This window comes from Equus quagga, chromosome 6 (genome assembly GCF_021613505.1).
Source record: "Equus quagga isolate Etosha38 chromosome 6, UCLA_HA_Equagga_1.0, whole genome shotgun sequence".
Lineage (NCBI taxonomy): Eukaryota > Metazoa > Chordata > Mammalia > Perissodactyla > Equidae > Equus > Equus quagga.
In genome coordinates, this window is record NC_060272.1 from 52,750,384 (window position 1) to 52,769,343 (window position 18,960).

At 40.4% G+C, this 18,960-nt stretch overlaps 1 pseudogene; it reads right to left on the reverse strand.

Annotated features, from left to right (window-relative positions):
- Nucleotides 1–7,463: 7,463 nt before the first annotated feature.
- LOC124241395 (protocadherin-8-like) overlaps nt 7,464–18,960 on the reverse strand; it is a 104,714-nt pseudogene continuing 93,217 nt past the window's right edge.

Sequence of the window (18,960 nt, forward strand, 5' to 3'; positions counted from 1 at the left end):
TGCTACAGCCAGAACTATTCCTATAGACACAGGCACTAACAGGAGACGAGCTGGATACTTAGTTGAAGACTTGACGTTGCTGAGTCCTCCTACAGCGATTACACTCTTCAGAGGTTCAGAGGGAGAACACATCGATCCCAGGGCTGCTAAACCTTAGGCACCACCTATTGTGGCAGTCACTCATCCTATGACACCATGAGGCAAAGTTGGTAGCAGGTTCAAATATCAGCCACAACTTTGTTCTTCACAGAAAAGTGTAGTAAGTCCAGCTCAGAAGACTCAACAGCCATATCCCTTCCCACTGCTACCCATGTGTAATCAAGAAATGTGCCAAGGACTGTCTGCCCAACCCTTGAGATTATGATGCAGAGGTTCATTCACACACATCCCATTGACAGGCAACCCTGAACTCATCACTTGGAACATGGAAACCTGCCTGTGAATTGGCCAAGGGATATGTCTCTCTGACTAAGACAAAATCTGTCATTTTAGGTCTTTGAAGAGAGAGAGAGATTTGGAGCAGCGCAGTCTTCCCCACCTCCCCCTTCTCTTTATGCTCATGTTCATGATGTGAGCCCTCATGAATAAAGAGCCCATAATAGAAGCCACTGATGAATGAAGATCACTGCTTCTAAGGCTCCAAGAAGCTCTGAATTAAATATACAAGAGAAAAATACTGTACTTAATCCACTCTAAGAGAATGATTTGACCAGCCCATTGAAATACATAAACCCCACTAACATGAAAGTCACGAAAACCCATCTTGGTTGTCTGTGGTCCCCTTGAAGTTCTTTATAAAACCAAATCAATCCAACTGATGACCAGACTGCTCCTTTCAACAGCAATATCTCAAGTTTCTTTTCCATCCTTTTGCAAAACGTGAGTTTCTTAAACTCCTGTGTGCTCAGGTTATCCATGACAGAGGATTATTAATTCTTATCCCTTTACAATTTGGAACTTCAATGAAATCTTCCCATTTGTCACCTCTTTAACCCAGCACAGATTTGACGCCTCTCGGATTAATTTTGGTGATGAATCCGATTTCAAAGAACATTCATCCAAAGTTGAACCCATGCACCTGCTAATGTATTTCAGTACTTTTACTAATAGCTTTAGAGAGCTTTTAAATTTATATTTCACTGTATATTAAGATATCCTCTTTCATCATATCTGCCTCTTCGGGAGAACATTTTTCATATTTCAGATTAGGACACCAAACACTAGAACTAAATGGATGAGATCATTATAAATATTATGCAGATACCCACGCAGGTCAGGTATTTTAATATTTTCTCATCGCTAATTTATTTCTGTACTTGTTGAATGTGGCTTCTCATATGTCCTTTTAAGTATCTTCTTAATTTTAATGACATTTTAGAAAATTATTTGAGTATGTTTCTGTGTGTAGAAGTTTTTATGTAATAGGAAAAGGCCATGGGGGTAATGAAGTAGAAACTACTCTGGTTTGGAAATTTGAGCACAATAACGACACATAATGCTGCTATCAATGTGTTCACCGACCTTGGGTAAATCACTTAACCTCTGCGTAAAATGGTCAATGCCCGTCTCATCACCATCTACCCAACTCTCCCAAGACAAACCTCAGAGTCATCATCTGTTCTGTGCTCTCCCACATCTACCACATTTCATCTGTCTCCAGTTTCTCCTGTCCCCATTGTTTTTCAGTTCTGTTCCCTTCACTTCATGTCTACGGTCCCTTTCCTGGCTCAAGCCCCTATCATCCTTTATCCTGATGACTGCCACAGCTTCCTACTTGGTCTTCCTGCCACAACTCTCTTCTCCTAAAGCCCACAGCTTCCTCTAAGACTCAGATATGATCATACCATTCACCTGCCAACAAACCCACTCTTAACAGCCTCCTTCCCTAGAGGAGAGTCTGTTTAATTCAATAGTTGTTTCTTGAACATCTCTCAAATGCCAGGAGCTCCTCAGCTAGACAATGAAAGACCTTCAAAAACTACTGGCTGGACCAAAGTTGAGAATCAGATGCACAGGCACAGGGTAGACACCCTCTGATGAAGTATCTGTTTTCATTAATTTATATGTATTCAGGTATATTTGTTTAATTGACAAAAGAGGATGGAAACAGTGCATTTATAATGATGCCTATATAAGAGTGGAAAAGATAAAGTTCTCAGAGAAGAGAATAGGATGGCAAATGTCTCCCCTTTGGGCCCAGGGGATGACTTTGAGCCCTAATGAGATAGAAGGTTAGGATATAAGCTGAAGCATGTTCAGGGGAGTCTGTAAGCTTCTGGTCCTGAGAAATATAGCCTCATAGACTCTCTCTCTCTCTCTCTCTCTGTCTCTCTCTCTCATTCTCTCCCCACCCCCCCCAAACACACACACGCACACAAACACAGGTTCACATGAAATGGAATAGAAGAGAGAGAGTCTAGACAGCCTGGTCTATCCTGACTACCCCATTCCCATTCCCAGATCAGAGGACAGATCTGGCACCTGAGAGTTGAGGGTGGCCACCAGCCAAGGCGCCCTGGCTAGGCAGAGAATGTTCTGGTGGAGGACACAGTCAGCAGTGGCAGGCTCAAGAAACCTAGGTGAAAAGAATGGAAGCAATTGATCCTGAGTGCAAATGAGACAGTGCCTTGCCGGGGGAGGAGGAGGAATGCCCAGAAATACCTAGGAGAGACTCTGGGCATGGGATACCCTGAAGAATTAGATAGCAGTGAAAAGTCATCAGAATCAAGATGGTAGTGCTAACAGGACCCCCACTGTACTCGCCAGCAGGTAAGGTCTAGGACATCCCCATGGCAGGCTCATCTCCCTCCACACTCCATCCCCGCCTCTTGTGGATAACCTGCGTCCCAGATACCTGAAGCCCTGTGCTCACATGCTTCTGGGTTTTCTTTCTAGAGTATCTTTCCCTTCCTTCTCTGGGTGGTGAAATCCCACTCATCCTACAAGGTTTCCCTCATTTGTCAGCTCCTCCATTAAGCCCTTCTACCTCACATCATTGCTCCTCCCAAAGGCCCTCCAGGCAGAATCACTTACTCTCTTTACTGTGCCCCCTACCACTTGGTACATACATTGCACCTTCCAGTTATATTCCTGGTCACTGTTTATGTGGCTATTCTCCCCCTAGGTTGCAAGGCAGAGGCCAGGCTTTTTCAGTTTCATATGAACAAAGGGCAACCTGGGCCTGCCACACACTGTCTCCAGTTCTCCACACTTTCTGATCCCACAGGCCTGGGTCAGATGGCCCATGCTCTCCGAAGGCTTACACTCACTAGAACACTGACCACACTTGCCCACCTCCTCCACATAACTGTCCTCAGTGCCTACACAGTGGTTGTCACATGACAAGCACTCTATGACTATTGAATGAAGGAATTCATTGAATGAATAATGATAGAACAAATAAGAAATGAAAAACAAGAATATTTGCCATATTTCTTTTTGGTATGAGTTTCTGTAAACATTAATAAATGACCAATAAAGTTTCAAAGAAAGAAAGCTGATTTGTTGAAAATAAATCACTCTCATTCGTTCTTTCCTTTTTTTTTTTTTTGAGGAAGATTAGCCCTGGGCTAACTGCTGCCAATCCTCCTCTTTTTGCTGAGGAAGCCTAGCCCTGAACTAACATCCATGCCCATCCTCCTCTACTTTATACGTGGAACGCCTGCCACAGCATGGCGTGCCAAGCGGTGCCATGTCCGTACCCAGGATCTGAACCAGCGAACCCCGGGCCGCCGAAACGGAACGTGCAAACTTAACCACTGTGCCACCAGGCTGGCCCTATCATTCTTTCTTAAACAGAAATTGAATGCCAGCTGTGTGGCTTTGTCTGTGTGATCTTCCCTTCTGAGGCTCAGCTTCCGTGTCTGTAAAGTGAGGAGACTCGATCATTGGCTAGAGCTTACTGAGTATTAACTCTGTACGAGGCACTGTGCTACCCACTCTAATTACGCCATCTCCTTCTATCCCCAATAACCCCATTAAGTCAATACTATATTTCACATTCAAGAATTTAAATAATCTGATCAAGGTCACACAGCCAGTAAAGCTCTGGAAACTCGAGCCTAGGTGTGCCTGGTGCCAAAGCCTAAACGTTCAAATTCCACCCCCACCTCCTTTAAGATGCCTTCCACTTCCAAGTTTCATAAATTCTATCATGTTAAGAAATATCTATGGCCTTGAACATCATGTGCCACATCAGTTGTGAGTCCCTTTTCTCACTCCACAGTGCTATAAGTTTGTGAAGGAAATGTATCATATTGCATTATGTTTGTAAAATAACATGCAGTTTACTCCTTTGTAACGCTAAGGTCACATCTGGAACAGTAATGGTCCCAGCCTTATCTTGAACACGCATTTTGGAACTAACTGTGCATATCCAAAATGGCTACTTAAAAAGGGAATAGGTGGAAGCAACCCAAGTGTCCATCGACAGGTGAGTGGATAAATAAAGGTGGTCCAAACATATAACGGAATATTACTTAGCTTTAAAAAGGAAGGAAATTCTGGCACATGCTGCAATGTGGATGAACCTTGAGGACATTATGCTAAGTGAAACAAACCAGTCACAAAAAGACAAAGAATGTATGATTCCAACTCCATGAGCTACCTAGAGTAGTCAAATCCATAGAGACAGAAAGTAGATGGGTGGTTGCCAGGGGCTGGGGGGAGGGAAAGTGGAGACTAGTTGTTTAATGGGTACAGAGTTTCAGATTTACAAGAGGCAAAGAGTTCTGGAGATGGATGCTGTTGATGGTTACACAATAATGCGAATGTACTTAACACTACTGAGCTGTACACTTACAAATGGTTAAGATGGTAAATGGGTACTTTACCGCAATTACAAATATTTTTAAAAATCAAATATACTAATTACTCAAGAAAAGAGGGAAGGGGAATGAAAACCACCTCCAAATTTCCAATCATTGTCATCTATCTAGCAGATAATTTGGCTATTACTTGACAGAGCCTTGGGGGCCTGGATGAGCAGCTGGTGAGTTTTGACGGGGATAGACCTTCACAGAATGAGTCTGGGCGGGTTGGGGAGCAGCAGGAAGGCCTCAGGAAGGAAGGACACAATTTCCTGAGTTTTTTTTTTTCTCAATTCAGAATTAATCAGTTACTTTGGTACCATGTACATGCAATCTAAAAATAGTTAATTGGTTCAAGAAGTAGGTTTTCTTTCTACTTTTCTATTTTTCTCAGTAAATAACTAAATGTGTGATCCCAAGCAAGCCACTTAACCTCTCTGGATCTCCATTTCTTTATGTAAAATAGGAGAGGATAGGACCCGATGGCATCTAATTTTCCTCCCATCCATAAAATCCTGATTCTATGCCCACTTACCCAGTTCCCACTCCCCTCCCACCACCTAACCAGCCTCACCACCACACAAAATATAATTTAACTTATCTTTCTTCCTTTCAAATTTTCAAATTTTCCTCAAGCAAATTATCCCATTAAATGGAAAATATTTTTCTACATCATGAGGGGTGTATTTTTTTTTTTTTTGGCCTAAGACGCATTCTTTTCATTAATCCAGCCACATACTTTGTTTCATTTTAAATGATAAAGGAAAACACTAAATTATCTCCTTGCTCAGATTCCTCTTCCTCAAAAGTCACCAACTGTTTCATTACCCTGGAGCGTTCCTTTAAGAAAAACACGAGCAGTGTGATAAGATGAAATGTTTTCTTTCTAAATTCTCTTGTAACTTGAAAGGAAATAAATTGTACTAAGAAAGCCTTTCACTTGTGGCAGTTTCTGTTTTAAACATCTTGCCACAGAAAAGCATAAAATAAAATGTTTAAGACAAAGAAAAACGTAGTCTGTTCCATGATAATATGATCTAGTAGGAGACAGACTATAGGAATAGGAGAACCGAGTTCTAGCTTCTTACTTTCTTACTTTTTCTCTGTCAAATAATCTGTCGGGAGTCAGCCGCCCTGCACAGGTGCAGCCATGTCTCATTCATGGCTGGCCCCTTTTCTGATTGATTGAGCAGCCTGTTCGGATTGATCAGGCAGCTGTTCTGATTGATTGGTACCCATGGCATACAGTCGTTAAATGTTTCATTACTGCCCCGGCCTGTAACACAACAGTAGAAATCCTATGGTTGCTGACTTGTTTATTTGGAATAAGTATGATACACGATGAGTAAAGGAAATGAAGAAAAGAAGGAGAAAGGAAGGGAGGCACAAGGGGAATTACTGCCGGCATACTTGGCTGTCTTACACTCACCACGCACAGATGCCATGAACTAGATTTGGAAATTAACATGCTTTGTAAGCTACTATGCATAGGATTCTATCCCTTAGACAAATAAACTGAATTAAACAATACCTTGTTCTCATTCTGTTTACACTACAGTTTATTGTATTTGAAATAGCACAGCCTGGTTATCAAAAAACCTGAACAGAGTGCTAGGGACAGCATAAACTTTCCTTCTATCAGTGAACTGAAGTGTTTGTCCCTGGTATTTAAATACCATTTTCTAGGGCAACAGTGACTCTTTTGTCTTGGAAGAAGTAATTTATTACCTGGAAATCCAGGTTTATTCACCTCCTATGGATGAATAGTTTGCACATAGGAAGTAGTGTAGGTCGTTCATCAAAGGATTTGACCAATGTTACCCTCGTTTTGTTTAAAAGATTTTTCATGATTATGTTAACATCAATTTTGACACATTGGTTAACCTGTATGAAAGAGTCCCCTGTAACTGCTAAGCTTCTGTGGACTTCTCCAACTTCCAAATCGAAAAAATTATCATTATTTCTTAATTTACACGCTACCTTATTCCCAAATAGATTTTCAAAAGATTATAAAAATAAAATATAGTGAGCGAGCAAATGAGAAAGGCCATATGTAAAGCCATTCCCACCCACAAAGAAAAAATGTATCTAATAAAATCCCATATATTTGTTAGAAATAAAGCAGAAATTAAAAGAAAGAACATAATCAGTTACATAGCTCATTTCGTCTGTTTGATAAAAACGCATTAGCTGATTCAAAGAAGTACTTTTCTTGGAACTGAGGCTAGAGAGAAATTCTTCTTTGGATTTTTTACAAGATAGCACTGTGTAAGTGAACCATGTTCTCAAAAAGTATCCTCATGAAAGACTTGGACTTCTTGGACTATGATAAAGTAGCTTGCAACAGATCAACCTTCCTACTAAGGACAATTGTAAAATGGATAAAATACAAAAACACCTGTTTGTAGGCATCAAAAGCAAGTGAGGCAACCACAACAAAATCTTGGACAAAAGAGAAGTACAAGAAAGTAAGCCAGGGGCCGGCCCAGTAGCGCAGTGGTTAAGTCTGCTTCGGCAGCCCAGGGTTCACCGGTTCAGATCCCAGATGCAGATACGGCACCACTTGGCAAGCCATGCTGTGGTAGGCGTCCCACATATAAAGTAGAGGAAGATGGGCACGAATGTTAGCTCACGGCCAGTCTTCTTCAGCAAAAAGAGGAGGATTGGTGGCAGATGTTAGCTCAGGGCTAATCTTCCTAAAAAAAAAAAAAAAGAAAGAAAGTAAGCCAATATTTTAACACATTCCCTCTAAAATATTTGCTGATTTCTAAATTTCCGGTGATGAGAAGCCAAGCATACAGCAGTATTTCAATCAGGCCCAAATGTAGGTAAGGCTTGGCAAGTGCAAATCCTCACATGCAACCCCTTGTGTACAGCTCCTCTCAGCCTGAAGACCTGTGAACTAAAGACACAAATTATCTGCCCCACACACACTCAACATACACTAGTAATACCAGAGTATTACAACTGTGATAGACACTGTCAGTCAAAAATGGGAGCCAGAGGGTCACAGCAGGGGACATAAGAGGACAAGAGTCACATAACAGTCACTAGTTCAAAGCAATTCTGAAATCCATTTAGGCAACTGTTGCCAGTTCCTTGATTAGAGCTCAGTTTGGGGAGTTGTTTTCTAAGACTCTTGGTTCCACCCTCTGGAATTTTGTCTCCTCCCTCTTGGTTATTGATTCCAAACTTTCTTTTCCACAAGAAATGGTCCATATTTACAGCTAAGTAGGTGTCTCAGCTTGCTTCCTGCTGAGGGACCCGGAGGATTAGAGACCCCGAGGCACTTGTCATTTTGAACTATCTCCATCCCTTTTAGTCCAAGCTTATGATGTTTCTGTCAATATAATTCTCTTAAAGATCTTTGGGCTTCCTATGAATAGTAGTGGGATTCACTCCACTAGGCAAAAGCTCCACTCAGTAATCTTTTTGATATAGGCCTCAGTCTGCCTTGTGTCAAAACTCAGGGTGCTGAGGAACGACACCCTTGAGATTCTAAGAAAAATGTTGTCTAATTCTAACAGTCCATAAGGCACACCCTTAAATCTTTCTGAAATCTTAATGTGTCTTACAGTTGCACCCCTTAGATAATCTTTATCCTGTGATTAGGTCTTATATTGAGAGTCTTTGTAACATGTAGAGGCTGGGAATAAGATACAGTTTTACTTTTACACTTAGTAAGCCCTGGTTCCTTTATATTTTCTCTAATTTCTGCCTTAAACTGGAAAAGTTTCTCCTTAGCATCTCTCTCCCCCTTTCTCTCTCTTGTGTAATACTCTATCACACATGGCTGAAAATAACCAATTGGTACTTTCGATATTTTTTCTGGAAATCTCCTTACACAGTTTCACTATTTCATTAAGCACATTTTCTATTGGCCATCTTATATCGGGCATCAGTTATCCTAAATTTTCTGCCACTGAATAACATGGGTTGCCTTTCCTCCAGCATCTAATAACAGCCTCTTCACTGTCCTTCCAGTTCCATCAACAGTTCCTCTGAGGATCTTCTAGCCTTCTGGTCCCAAAGCTGATGCCACATGTTTTAAGGTTTTGTTTCAACCATATCCTACTTCTAGGTATTAGCGTTTGTTCCCTTTAGCTATTACTGTGAAACTGACCACTTTATAACTTAACATCTTAAAATAATTTATTCTTAGCTCTCATAGTTCTGTGGCTTGACCAACTTCAACTACACAGTTCTTGCTTGGGGTGCCTCACAGCTGCAGTCAGGTAGTGGCAGGACTGTAGTCATCTGAAAGCTTGACTGGGCTAGATTTCCAAATGATTTATTCACTCTCATATCTGGCATCTCAGATATTCATATTTCCTCTCTCTCTCTCCCTCCCTCCCTCCTTTCTCTCTCTCTCTCTCTCTCTCTCTCTGTCTCCCACCCTTTCTCGCTCTCCTGAAACTTATCTTCCAAAATGTTCCAAGGCCACTCTGTGTGGTTTGATTCTCTTATAACACTGAGGTCTCAGACTAGATGCACTGCTTAACAGTGAGATTCTCAGAGGGAGCATCCCAAGAATTAGCGTTCCATGAGGCCAGGTAGCCAGCAAGACTTATGCCTGAGCCTCAGAAGTCACACAGTGTCAAAGCTGATGTATTCTGTTGGTCAAAGTGAGTCCCGGATTAAAGGGGAGGGACAATTTAAGGACAAAAGTACTACGAGGGATGATTCATTAAAGGGACATCATTGGAGACTAACATAGTAAAACCACTGAAAGACAAAGACAAAGAGTAAACTCTGAAAAGCAGTCAAATAAAATATGACGCTTTACCTTCAAAGGAACAATAGGACTAATGATGACTTTTCAAAAATAAAATGATGGCATCCAGAAGATAATGGAACAACATCTTTAAGTGCTGAAAGAAAATAACTGCCCACCTGGAATTATATATCTACCAGAAATATTTTACCAAAATGAAAAATATAAAAAGGTGTATTTTACAATAGCATCAAAGAATGTCAAATTCCTAGAATTAAACCTAAAGAAATATGTGCAAGACTTCTACACTGAATAAACACTTTTTTAAAGACCTATAGATTCAGTGCAATCAAAATCAAAATTCAAGCCAATACATTTACAAAATCCACTGATTCTTCTTATGGAAATGAAAAGAGTAAAAGTAAACAGAGTAATCTAGAAGAGCAAAGCTAGTGTCTTATTCTGCCATATATCAACACCTATTCCAGAATCAGGATGGTAATGATGCAAGAATAGACAAACTGACCTATGGAAGACAATGGAAATGTCAGAAACAGACCCACACATACATGGTCACCTGATTAATAATAATAGCAAAGCTGCAATTCAGTAGAGAAAGATTTATCTTTTCAATAAATGCTGCTAGGTCCATTGGATACCCAGGTGGAAAAAAATGTGACTTGAGCCCTGTTATGGGCTGAATCCTTCCCCTAAAAACTCATATGTTGAAGCCCTAACTCCCAATGTAATTGTATTTGGAAGTAGGGCTCTTAAGGAGGCAATTAAAGTTAAATAAGATCATAGGGTGGGGCCCTCATCCAATAGGACTAGTGTCCTTATGATAACCGACCCCGACATTAGTTTCCCTACATTAAACCCAGCATATATGAAGTTAAAACCAAAACACTCATTCCCTGCTTATTCCCTGGCTTCCTGGCTTCAGAATCCACTATCTTCCATGGAGATAGACACCGTCAAGGACAAGCACCTGGATCATCTCCTCCCCGCAAAGAGATCCAGGCTGGTGGGAAAGCTGTTAACCAGCAAGGTCACGGGCTCCCTCCTCTCTGCAAGTAGTCTCAAGGCTAAACACAGTTTGGTGGGAAAGTTCCGACCAGCAAGTCCATATGCTCCTCCTCCCCTACTTAAAACCCCAAATAAAAACCCTTCCTTTTAGCTTTTCGGGGAGTTTGGGATATCAGCGTTGGCTGCCCTCTCTCCTTGCTCAGCGCTGTGCAAAACTAAAATTCCTACTTTCTTCCAATACACCCGGTGTCAGAGATTGGCTTACTGTGCAACAGGTGAGTGAATTCACTTTAGGTGTGATATCACTTAGAAGAAGAGGAAGAGACACCAAGAGTCCAGATGCACAAAGAGAAGGCCGTGTGAGGACACCACAAGAAGGTGGCCAACTGCAAATCAAGGAGAAAAACCTCAGAAGTAAGCAACCTGCTGGCACCTTGACTTTGGACTTCCAGCCTCCAGAACTGTGAGAAAATAAATTTCTGTTATTTAAGCTATGCAGTCTGTGATATTTTGTTAGGGCAGCCCTAGTAAACTAACACAGATTTTGGTACTGTGAAGTGGGGTGCTACTGCAACAAACACCTAAATATGTGGAAGAGGCTTTGGAACTGGGTAACAGGCAGAGGATGGAAGAGTTTCAAGGCACATGTTAGAAAAAGCCTAGAGACTGCTGGTAGGAATGTGGATGTTAAAGGTGATTTTGGTGCGGTCTCAGACAGAAATGAAGAACATGATATTGGACCATGGAGAAAAGGTGGTCCTTGTTATAGGGTGGCAAAGAACTTGGCTGAATTGTTGTTCTAGTGTTTTGTGGAAGGTAGAACTTTCGAGCATTTAATTAGATATTTAGTTGAGGTGATTTCTAAGCAAAACGTTGAAGGTGTGACCTGGTATCTCTTTATTACTTATGGTGATATGTGAGAGGAGAGAGATAAATTAAAGGAATTGTTAAGCAAAATGGAACCAGAAATTAAACATTTGGAAAATTCTCAGCCTATCCATAGTCCAAAAAATGAGAAAGCATGCTCTGAAGAGACCACCAAGGGTGTGGTTGGACAATCACCCTATAAAGAGATGATCCATGGATCTAAGCAGCCATCTCAGCAGAAGGGAGGAACAGAGATGGGATTATACTAGGAGAAACACTGCCAGCTTGGACCAAAGGAGACAGATGCTGGACAAAACAAAGGAAGGCTTTTGGACTTCTGGGATTCCACAGAAGGGAGAGTAGAGCTATTTGGCTGCGAACATGCATTATTCTTCAAGAAAAGGGATGAATGATCCTGAAGGTGGTTTAGAGATGGGCAGGACTGCCACTGCCACCACAGGCGCAGAGGGCACAGGCCCAGGGGACAAGGCTGTCTTCTCTTTGGCTTCAGAGGCCTAGGCTGCGGCTGCCGAGTGCCTCAGAGAACAGGCTGCCACCCAGAGCCTCAGGGGTGGGACCACCAGCCAAAGCCTCAGGGGCAGGGCTGCTGCCTAGGGCTGTGGAAGGGACCCTGCTGCCCCAATGGGCCCAGAGAGCAGAGCATCAAGCAAAGAGGATTGTACCTGAGCCTTAAGATCTAATGGAATTTGCCCTCCTAGGTTTAGGACTTGCTGGGGACCTGTCACCTCTTTCTTCTTCCATTTTCTCCCTTTTGGAATGGGAATGTCTATCCTATGCCTGTCCACCATTGTACTTTGGAAGCACAAAACTTGTTTGGTTTCACAAGTTCACAGCTATGAAGGAGTTTTGCTTCTGTATCACACCTCCAGTTTCATCCATGTCTCATTTAGAGGATATTTATAAGAGACTTTGGACTTGGAGTTGATGCTCGAATGGGTTAGGGCTTTTGAAGCTGTTGGGATGGAGTGAATATATTTTGCATGTGAGAAGGACATGAATTTTGTGCTAAAATATTCATAGCTGCACTATATATAATCAACCAAAATTGGCAACTAGCCAAATGCCTACTAATAGTAAAATGGATAAATGAATATTGGCATATCCACACAACAGAATACTATACAGGTTAACATCCACTCTCTATAACTATGCAACAATGTGAATGAATCTCACAAATATGACTGAGTAAAAGAAGTCAATCACAAAAGAGCATATAACATGTGATTCCACACACCCAAAATGCAAAAACAGTCACATGGAATCTGTGATGTTAGGAGTCAGGAGAAGGGACACCCTTTGATGGGAATAGTGACTGGAGAGGAGCATGAGGGGCTCCTGAAAGGCTGGCCATGTTCTGTTTCTTGAGCTGGGTACTGGTTAGCCAGGTGTATGTAGCTTGTAAAAATTCATTGAGCTGCATACCTATTATCTGTGTACTTTTCTGTACATATATTATACTTTGATAAAGTTTTTTTAAATGAAGAAGAAATAAAGATGTTTTCAGATAAATTAAACACAGAAAATTCGTTGCCTGAAGGTCCAGAGTAAAAGAAACATTACTGTGAGTTCTTCAGGCAGAAGGAAATGATCCCAAATGGAAATAAAAGAAGTAAGGAGAATAACATAATATAAACATGTATGTCAAACTAAATAAATATTGACTATATAAAACAATAAGAATGTTATCTTATAAGGAACATGTAGAATTAAAATACGTGACAACAGCACAAAAGATAAGAACAGGATCAATGCAAACTGTTCTACGTTCTTACATTTTCCTGGAAATGGTAAAAAGCACTAATTCACAGTAGATTCTTATAAGTCTAGTATGTATGTTGTAATCCCTAGGGCAAACACTAAAAGGATAAGGAAATAATTTCTAATCAAAGGCAAGTAAATAAAGGAGGAAAATGGAATAGTAGTAAGTAAAAACTTGGTTAGTTCAAAAGAAGGCATGAAAGAAGAAAAAGAAACAAAGAAAAAAATAGTAAAATATTAGACTAAGTACATGAAATAATAATTACATTATCATAAATGAACTAAATATTCTAAGATTAAAAGTGCCAGACTAGATTTGACAAACTAGAACCATGTTGCTTATAACAGATATACTTCTAATATATGGACACAAAAATACTGAAAGCAAAAAAATGAAAACAGATATCCCATATAAACACTAAACAAAAGAAAACTGCACACTGTACTGACAGCAGGCAAAATCGATTCTAAGAAATAGGATTACTAGAGCACAACAACGTGAATGTGCTAATACTATTGAACCGCACGCTTAAAAATGGTTAAGATGGTCAATTTTATGTTCTGTGTTTTTTACAACAGTTAAACATTTTTTAAATTAAAAAAAGGAAACAGTGCTAGAATAAACTGGGATTTTATAATGATAAAAGGGTCAATCCATAAGGAAGGTAAAACAATTCCAAGTTTGCATCAAAATATATAAAGCAGAAACACACAAACATCCTTATGATAAATATACAGTCATATGTCACTTAACAGTGGAGATACATCCTGAGAAATATGTTGTTAGGCGATTTAAGCATTGTGCAAACATCACAGAGTGTACTTACACAAACCTATATGGTATAGCCTCCTACACACCTAGGCTATCTGGTTCTAATCTTACGAGACCACTTTCATCTATGTGGTCCATCGTTGACTGAAACATCGTTATGCGGCACGTGACTGTAATTGAGTGTCATAACTCTGCCTCTTATAATGTTCTCCCCATGTTGACCTCTGGAATAAACCCAAAGCCTAGTTCTATAAAAGCAGGTCCTTGGGAAGGCAGAGTAATTAATTTCAGGTATGCAGATCCATAATGGCTTGGCTTGATCCACAGATACATTTTAGGGTATCTAGAAAGAATACACAGCCTGCATATCCATCAGATAATCAAAATCCCCTAAAAGAAGAAAAGTAAATGTTAGAATGAATTGCATCCAGCTTGCCAGGTAGCTTGACATATAAGCTGTTGTTGTTGTTGCTGTTGTTGACACTGGACCATTTGAAACCCAACTGGCCATGATCCAAGACGAGACTTAGTCACTGGGGGTGCACTGTGTTTAATGATTTATGTGTGAAAAACTGTGCTTAATGGCTCACAGTTTATGTGTAACTGTGCTTGGTGATATATGTGTGAAACACTTTGTTTAATGGTGCGTAGTACATTCGCTACTGTGTTTATTGATATATATCTGAAACACTACCAGATCCAAAGAGTGTGACTGTTGGCTTTATCAAAAACGCAGAAAGGCGTGGTGAAAAATGTGTGGGCTTTCAAACCAAACATACATGGATTAAAACCCAAGTTTGACAATTTTATAACTTTTATCCTAGGTAAGTCACTTAACTTATTGAGTATGTTTCCTTATCTTAAAACAGGATAATAACGTCTCCTTTCTGATGTCTGCAAGGATTAGAGATAAAGGACATAAACCATCAGGCCTGTGGCTGGCACACAAGAGAACATTCACAGCCCAAAGTCACTTCTCCCTGTGGAAGATGTCAAGGCTTCCAAGCCAAGTTCACCCCATCCAACTTCAAGCATATTCCTAACACAAACTCCACAGGCCTTCAGCACAAGTTTTTCTCCACAGAAATGAATTAATGCCTAGGTTTTTGCAACACAAACAACAGACTTAAAACATACTGACATTCAAAGAGTGACTTAGCTATTTATGACATCATTTAAATTTTCCTTTATCCTTTGCTGAAGAAGTAATAAAACCTGACTCTTCTTTTCACCCAGAATTAGTCAAGAAAGAAGTGTGATTTTTGCCTTCAGCATGCTCATATAGCTTTTAAAATAAAACTTAGATATAAAAGCGTGCTAAATCGATTAAATGAAATTTTCATTTACATAACACTTTCCTCTGATAAGTCATCTGATTATTTAACCAGCACTTCCTGAAAGTCTACTGGTGTCAAAGAAGATGCTCGCTAAGGCCCTATAGAGAAGGGGAAGGAAAAAGTTGCCCTGCTTTCACTTTAAATAGGCTGCATAAAGACAAAACTTTTGATACCCCCTAACTTTACTAGATCTTAAGTGTAAAAAGAAAAGGGGGAAGGAAGTATGAGTAAAATAAGATCATAGTGTATGTTTTCCTTTTTCCAAACCACCCCAAGCCAAGCCCCTACAAAACTTAGGGTGAGAAGTTATCTCAACCATCAAGGACAACCGTCTCCACTATCAGTGCCAGTGTGAAGTCCCTCATCTTTCCGGCTGCTGTGGACTCATGTGTTTGAGGGGATCTCACCAGGCAAAGAGCATATGGCTACAGAACAGAACTCTTCTGACAGACATCTGGCCCCCAACTGTCCCCAAGCTCAGCTGTCTCCTTCCCCTCAGCCCAGAGCAGGCATGTAGGAAGAAGGAAAGCTCTGTAAACAGGGCTCCAATCAGATGTGGACAAGCTTTCGGGATGATAGAACATATATTTTTACGACCTTTTTCTCATAAAGTAATCCTAGTAACTAAAATTACTAGCCCTCAGTCTATGAAACATTTTTTCATTAAATCCCTTCTCTTGTCTGCTTTAGAAAGCATGGGTTCTAGCTAAGACAGCTGTTTCAAAAACAACAAAAACTCATGGCATAAAACTGGATTCTTTCAATTTTCTGTATACTTATGGCTAAATGAAGTCGATAAATGTGACTTTTCTAGTCACTAATCTTGAAGCTTTTTAAAAACACAAAGTTGGACATCTAGATCAGTCATTTCCCTAGTTTTACCTTAGTCTTTCTGAGGGAATGTGGGCAATTGGTTGCATGGTATTATAAGTATGACAGTGTGAGATCCCAGAAAAAAATTAGATTAGCCATAAGGGAAGAAGTCCACATTAGGAGCAGAAAGGCAAAACTCCTATCTATTCCCTACCCCAGGTTACTCCTGGTCTCCAGAAAAAATATTAGTAGAAACTGCAGCTCCAAACTTTGTACTGGTTGCTTAATTTATTTGACCACTTTTCTAAAACACTGGTTTGGTGAAATTGCAAAAGAAGTCAAATATTTTATATGTTTGACTTTCCTCACTCTCCTATCCAGAAAAGTGCTAATGAGTAGAAAAAAAATGAACAACATTTAGGTGGCAAAAAAAAAAGAGAGAAATAGAGAAGGAAAAGATTCAGATAATCCACAAAGCTGAACTAAATCCCAGAATTAATGAATATAAATTATGTATACATTGAGCCAGGTGAAGACTAGGGCACTAAGATATATATACAAATAAGGGCATGTTATCATTGGAGGCGTTATGAAGCTGCTCAGGTGTATAATGTGCTATCTTAACATTAGTTATTGTGCACTGAGCATTTTCAAAATACATTTTCATAGTTTCTTAGTTTACAGAGGGTTTTGTTACCTTTAGGGGGCATTATAAAAACAAGTCAAATGGCATTACCGTAACCAGAGAGAGGAGGGCAAAAGAAAGTTAAATACCTTGGGCACTTTATATTTTAAAAAATAGTTTTCTCCTACATAAAAAGCTAGAAGTTTGTGGATTACAGAAGAGGAAAATAGGCTGCAAAAGGGTTAAAGTGACCTCAAAGAATCATTGAATTGCAAGCATAACCCCTGACCAGGCCACTAACTGTTTTCCAGTGTTTTATGTAAAACTCAAAATTGAATTTGCCAACAGACATGGAAAATTAAATTCCCTTGAGAAAGTTGCAAGAGCCTACATTTTGCTACAGGAGAAATAGGACATTAATGGAAGTTGCACAATATCTGTCTTTTTTAATCAAAATCTCAACAGGGCCCTGAACAGTAGCATGCCTCAAAGGAAGCACCACTGAGAGAGGAAGAAAAGCTCTCCTTTGTGCGAGACCTGCCATGTCTATTAGGAGCATGCATGATGGATGAGCAACGCTCAGCCAGAGAACAGAACAGATGCCATCTTTGAGTGGTTGAACGTGCATTTAGACTGTTCAGACGCTCCTGGTGATTCGAGGGAAAAAAACTACCAAAATGGGTTATTAAGTACTTTGATTTCTAGACCCGTAGACCTAATAAAATGAAGAACAAACAAGCTAAAGGAAAGACAGTAAGGCAAGGTGGAACATGCATTGAACCCAGAAGATGTGGTCTGGCATTGAAGCTCTACCACTCACTAGTTCCGCGAATTGTGTAAGTAATTTAACCTCAATTTTCTTAGGTGTAGAAGAAAGATAACGTTACCTACTTCACAGGATTGCAGTGAGTATCACTGTACATGTGAAGAGCTAGGTTGCTATGAGTTATTACATCATCATGGGTGATGTAGACATTTAATGAGGAAACACTGTGGTATGTCCAATGCAGGGATCACGGTGGCACATTGCCTGGGGAGGCCTCAGGGACTTGCATTCCCTATCTTTATCAATTTATCATAATACAGGGTCCAGCCCTTAGATAGGCAGACTCAAATCCCTGATTTTTCGGCACTATGAAACTAGATCCTTTTCTGAATAGCAGAATCACTTCAACCAACCTCATGGTACTGGTGTATACAAGCAAAATGGCAATTTAATTAATTTACAGTGAAAATTCTAATTTGCACAAGAACAGAATGCATGTTTCTATAAGCCCAGCCCATTCTCTCCCTGAAAACAGACGTACATGGATAACCAAGTCATAGGCAGAAGGAGGAAGGTTGCTGGGGACAAGGACTCAGGTGAGTAGGTAATCGGCACATTGCAGCCATCCATCTCTCTGAAGGCCCTCAGGTGTACTCTGGCCTCAGGGCTACATGAGACGTGGGCTTGCCTCCTGGGATCCTGACTTGGGCTTATTGTCTATGTGCCTGTCTCATCTCCTTTTTAGGGGAGGCTGACCGTTGAGACTGGGGCAGGGGATTCAAGCAGTAAGGTATCAGGAGATAAAACTGAAAAGTAAGCATGGGCTAGAACATAGGCCTTTTATAAAAAATGTCTACCAAAATATCTATGAATGTCTGTGAAAGCCTTCTGGGCCTCAAGTGGAAGAAGTTCTATAGGTTTTCCTGGCTTCAGGTTAAAAGGAAAATGCCTTTCAGGTTGCATCCTTTCTGGAAGACTTGCTCCCATTATTTAGAAATGGCTCTCTGTCGATCACCTCCCCAGCTACAGCGGCCTGAGCTAGAGTCTGATCCTTTACCATTTCATTATTTACCACTTCACGCCTCTTGCAGGGTGTTACAACAGCTGCCTGGGCTAACAGGCGTCCATGGGGTGCAGAACAGGTGGCCTACAGGCTCAATTAAAAGGCACATTAACATTCGCCAAAGTACGTAAAAGTGAGATGCTAAGTTTCTGTGAGTTTTCTGAAGTATTCTTGAACTAAAGAACCAGTACATTTATTATGACTGGACTCTGACCTTTCCATTTAAATATCCTCACATGCCTGTTAAGTTCACTGCTGGCTTGAAAGATAGCCAAAAGACAAAATGACCAACTGATCTAACTTTACAGCAACCACTGTTTCTACTAAAGGTTTCTACTAAAAATGTCTCTACTAAAGGTTTTTTTTTTTTATTGAGTTCATAAGAGTTTA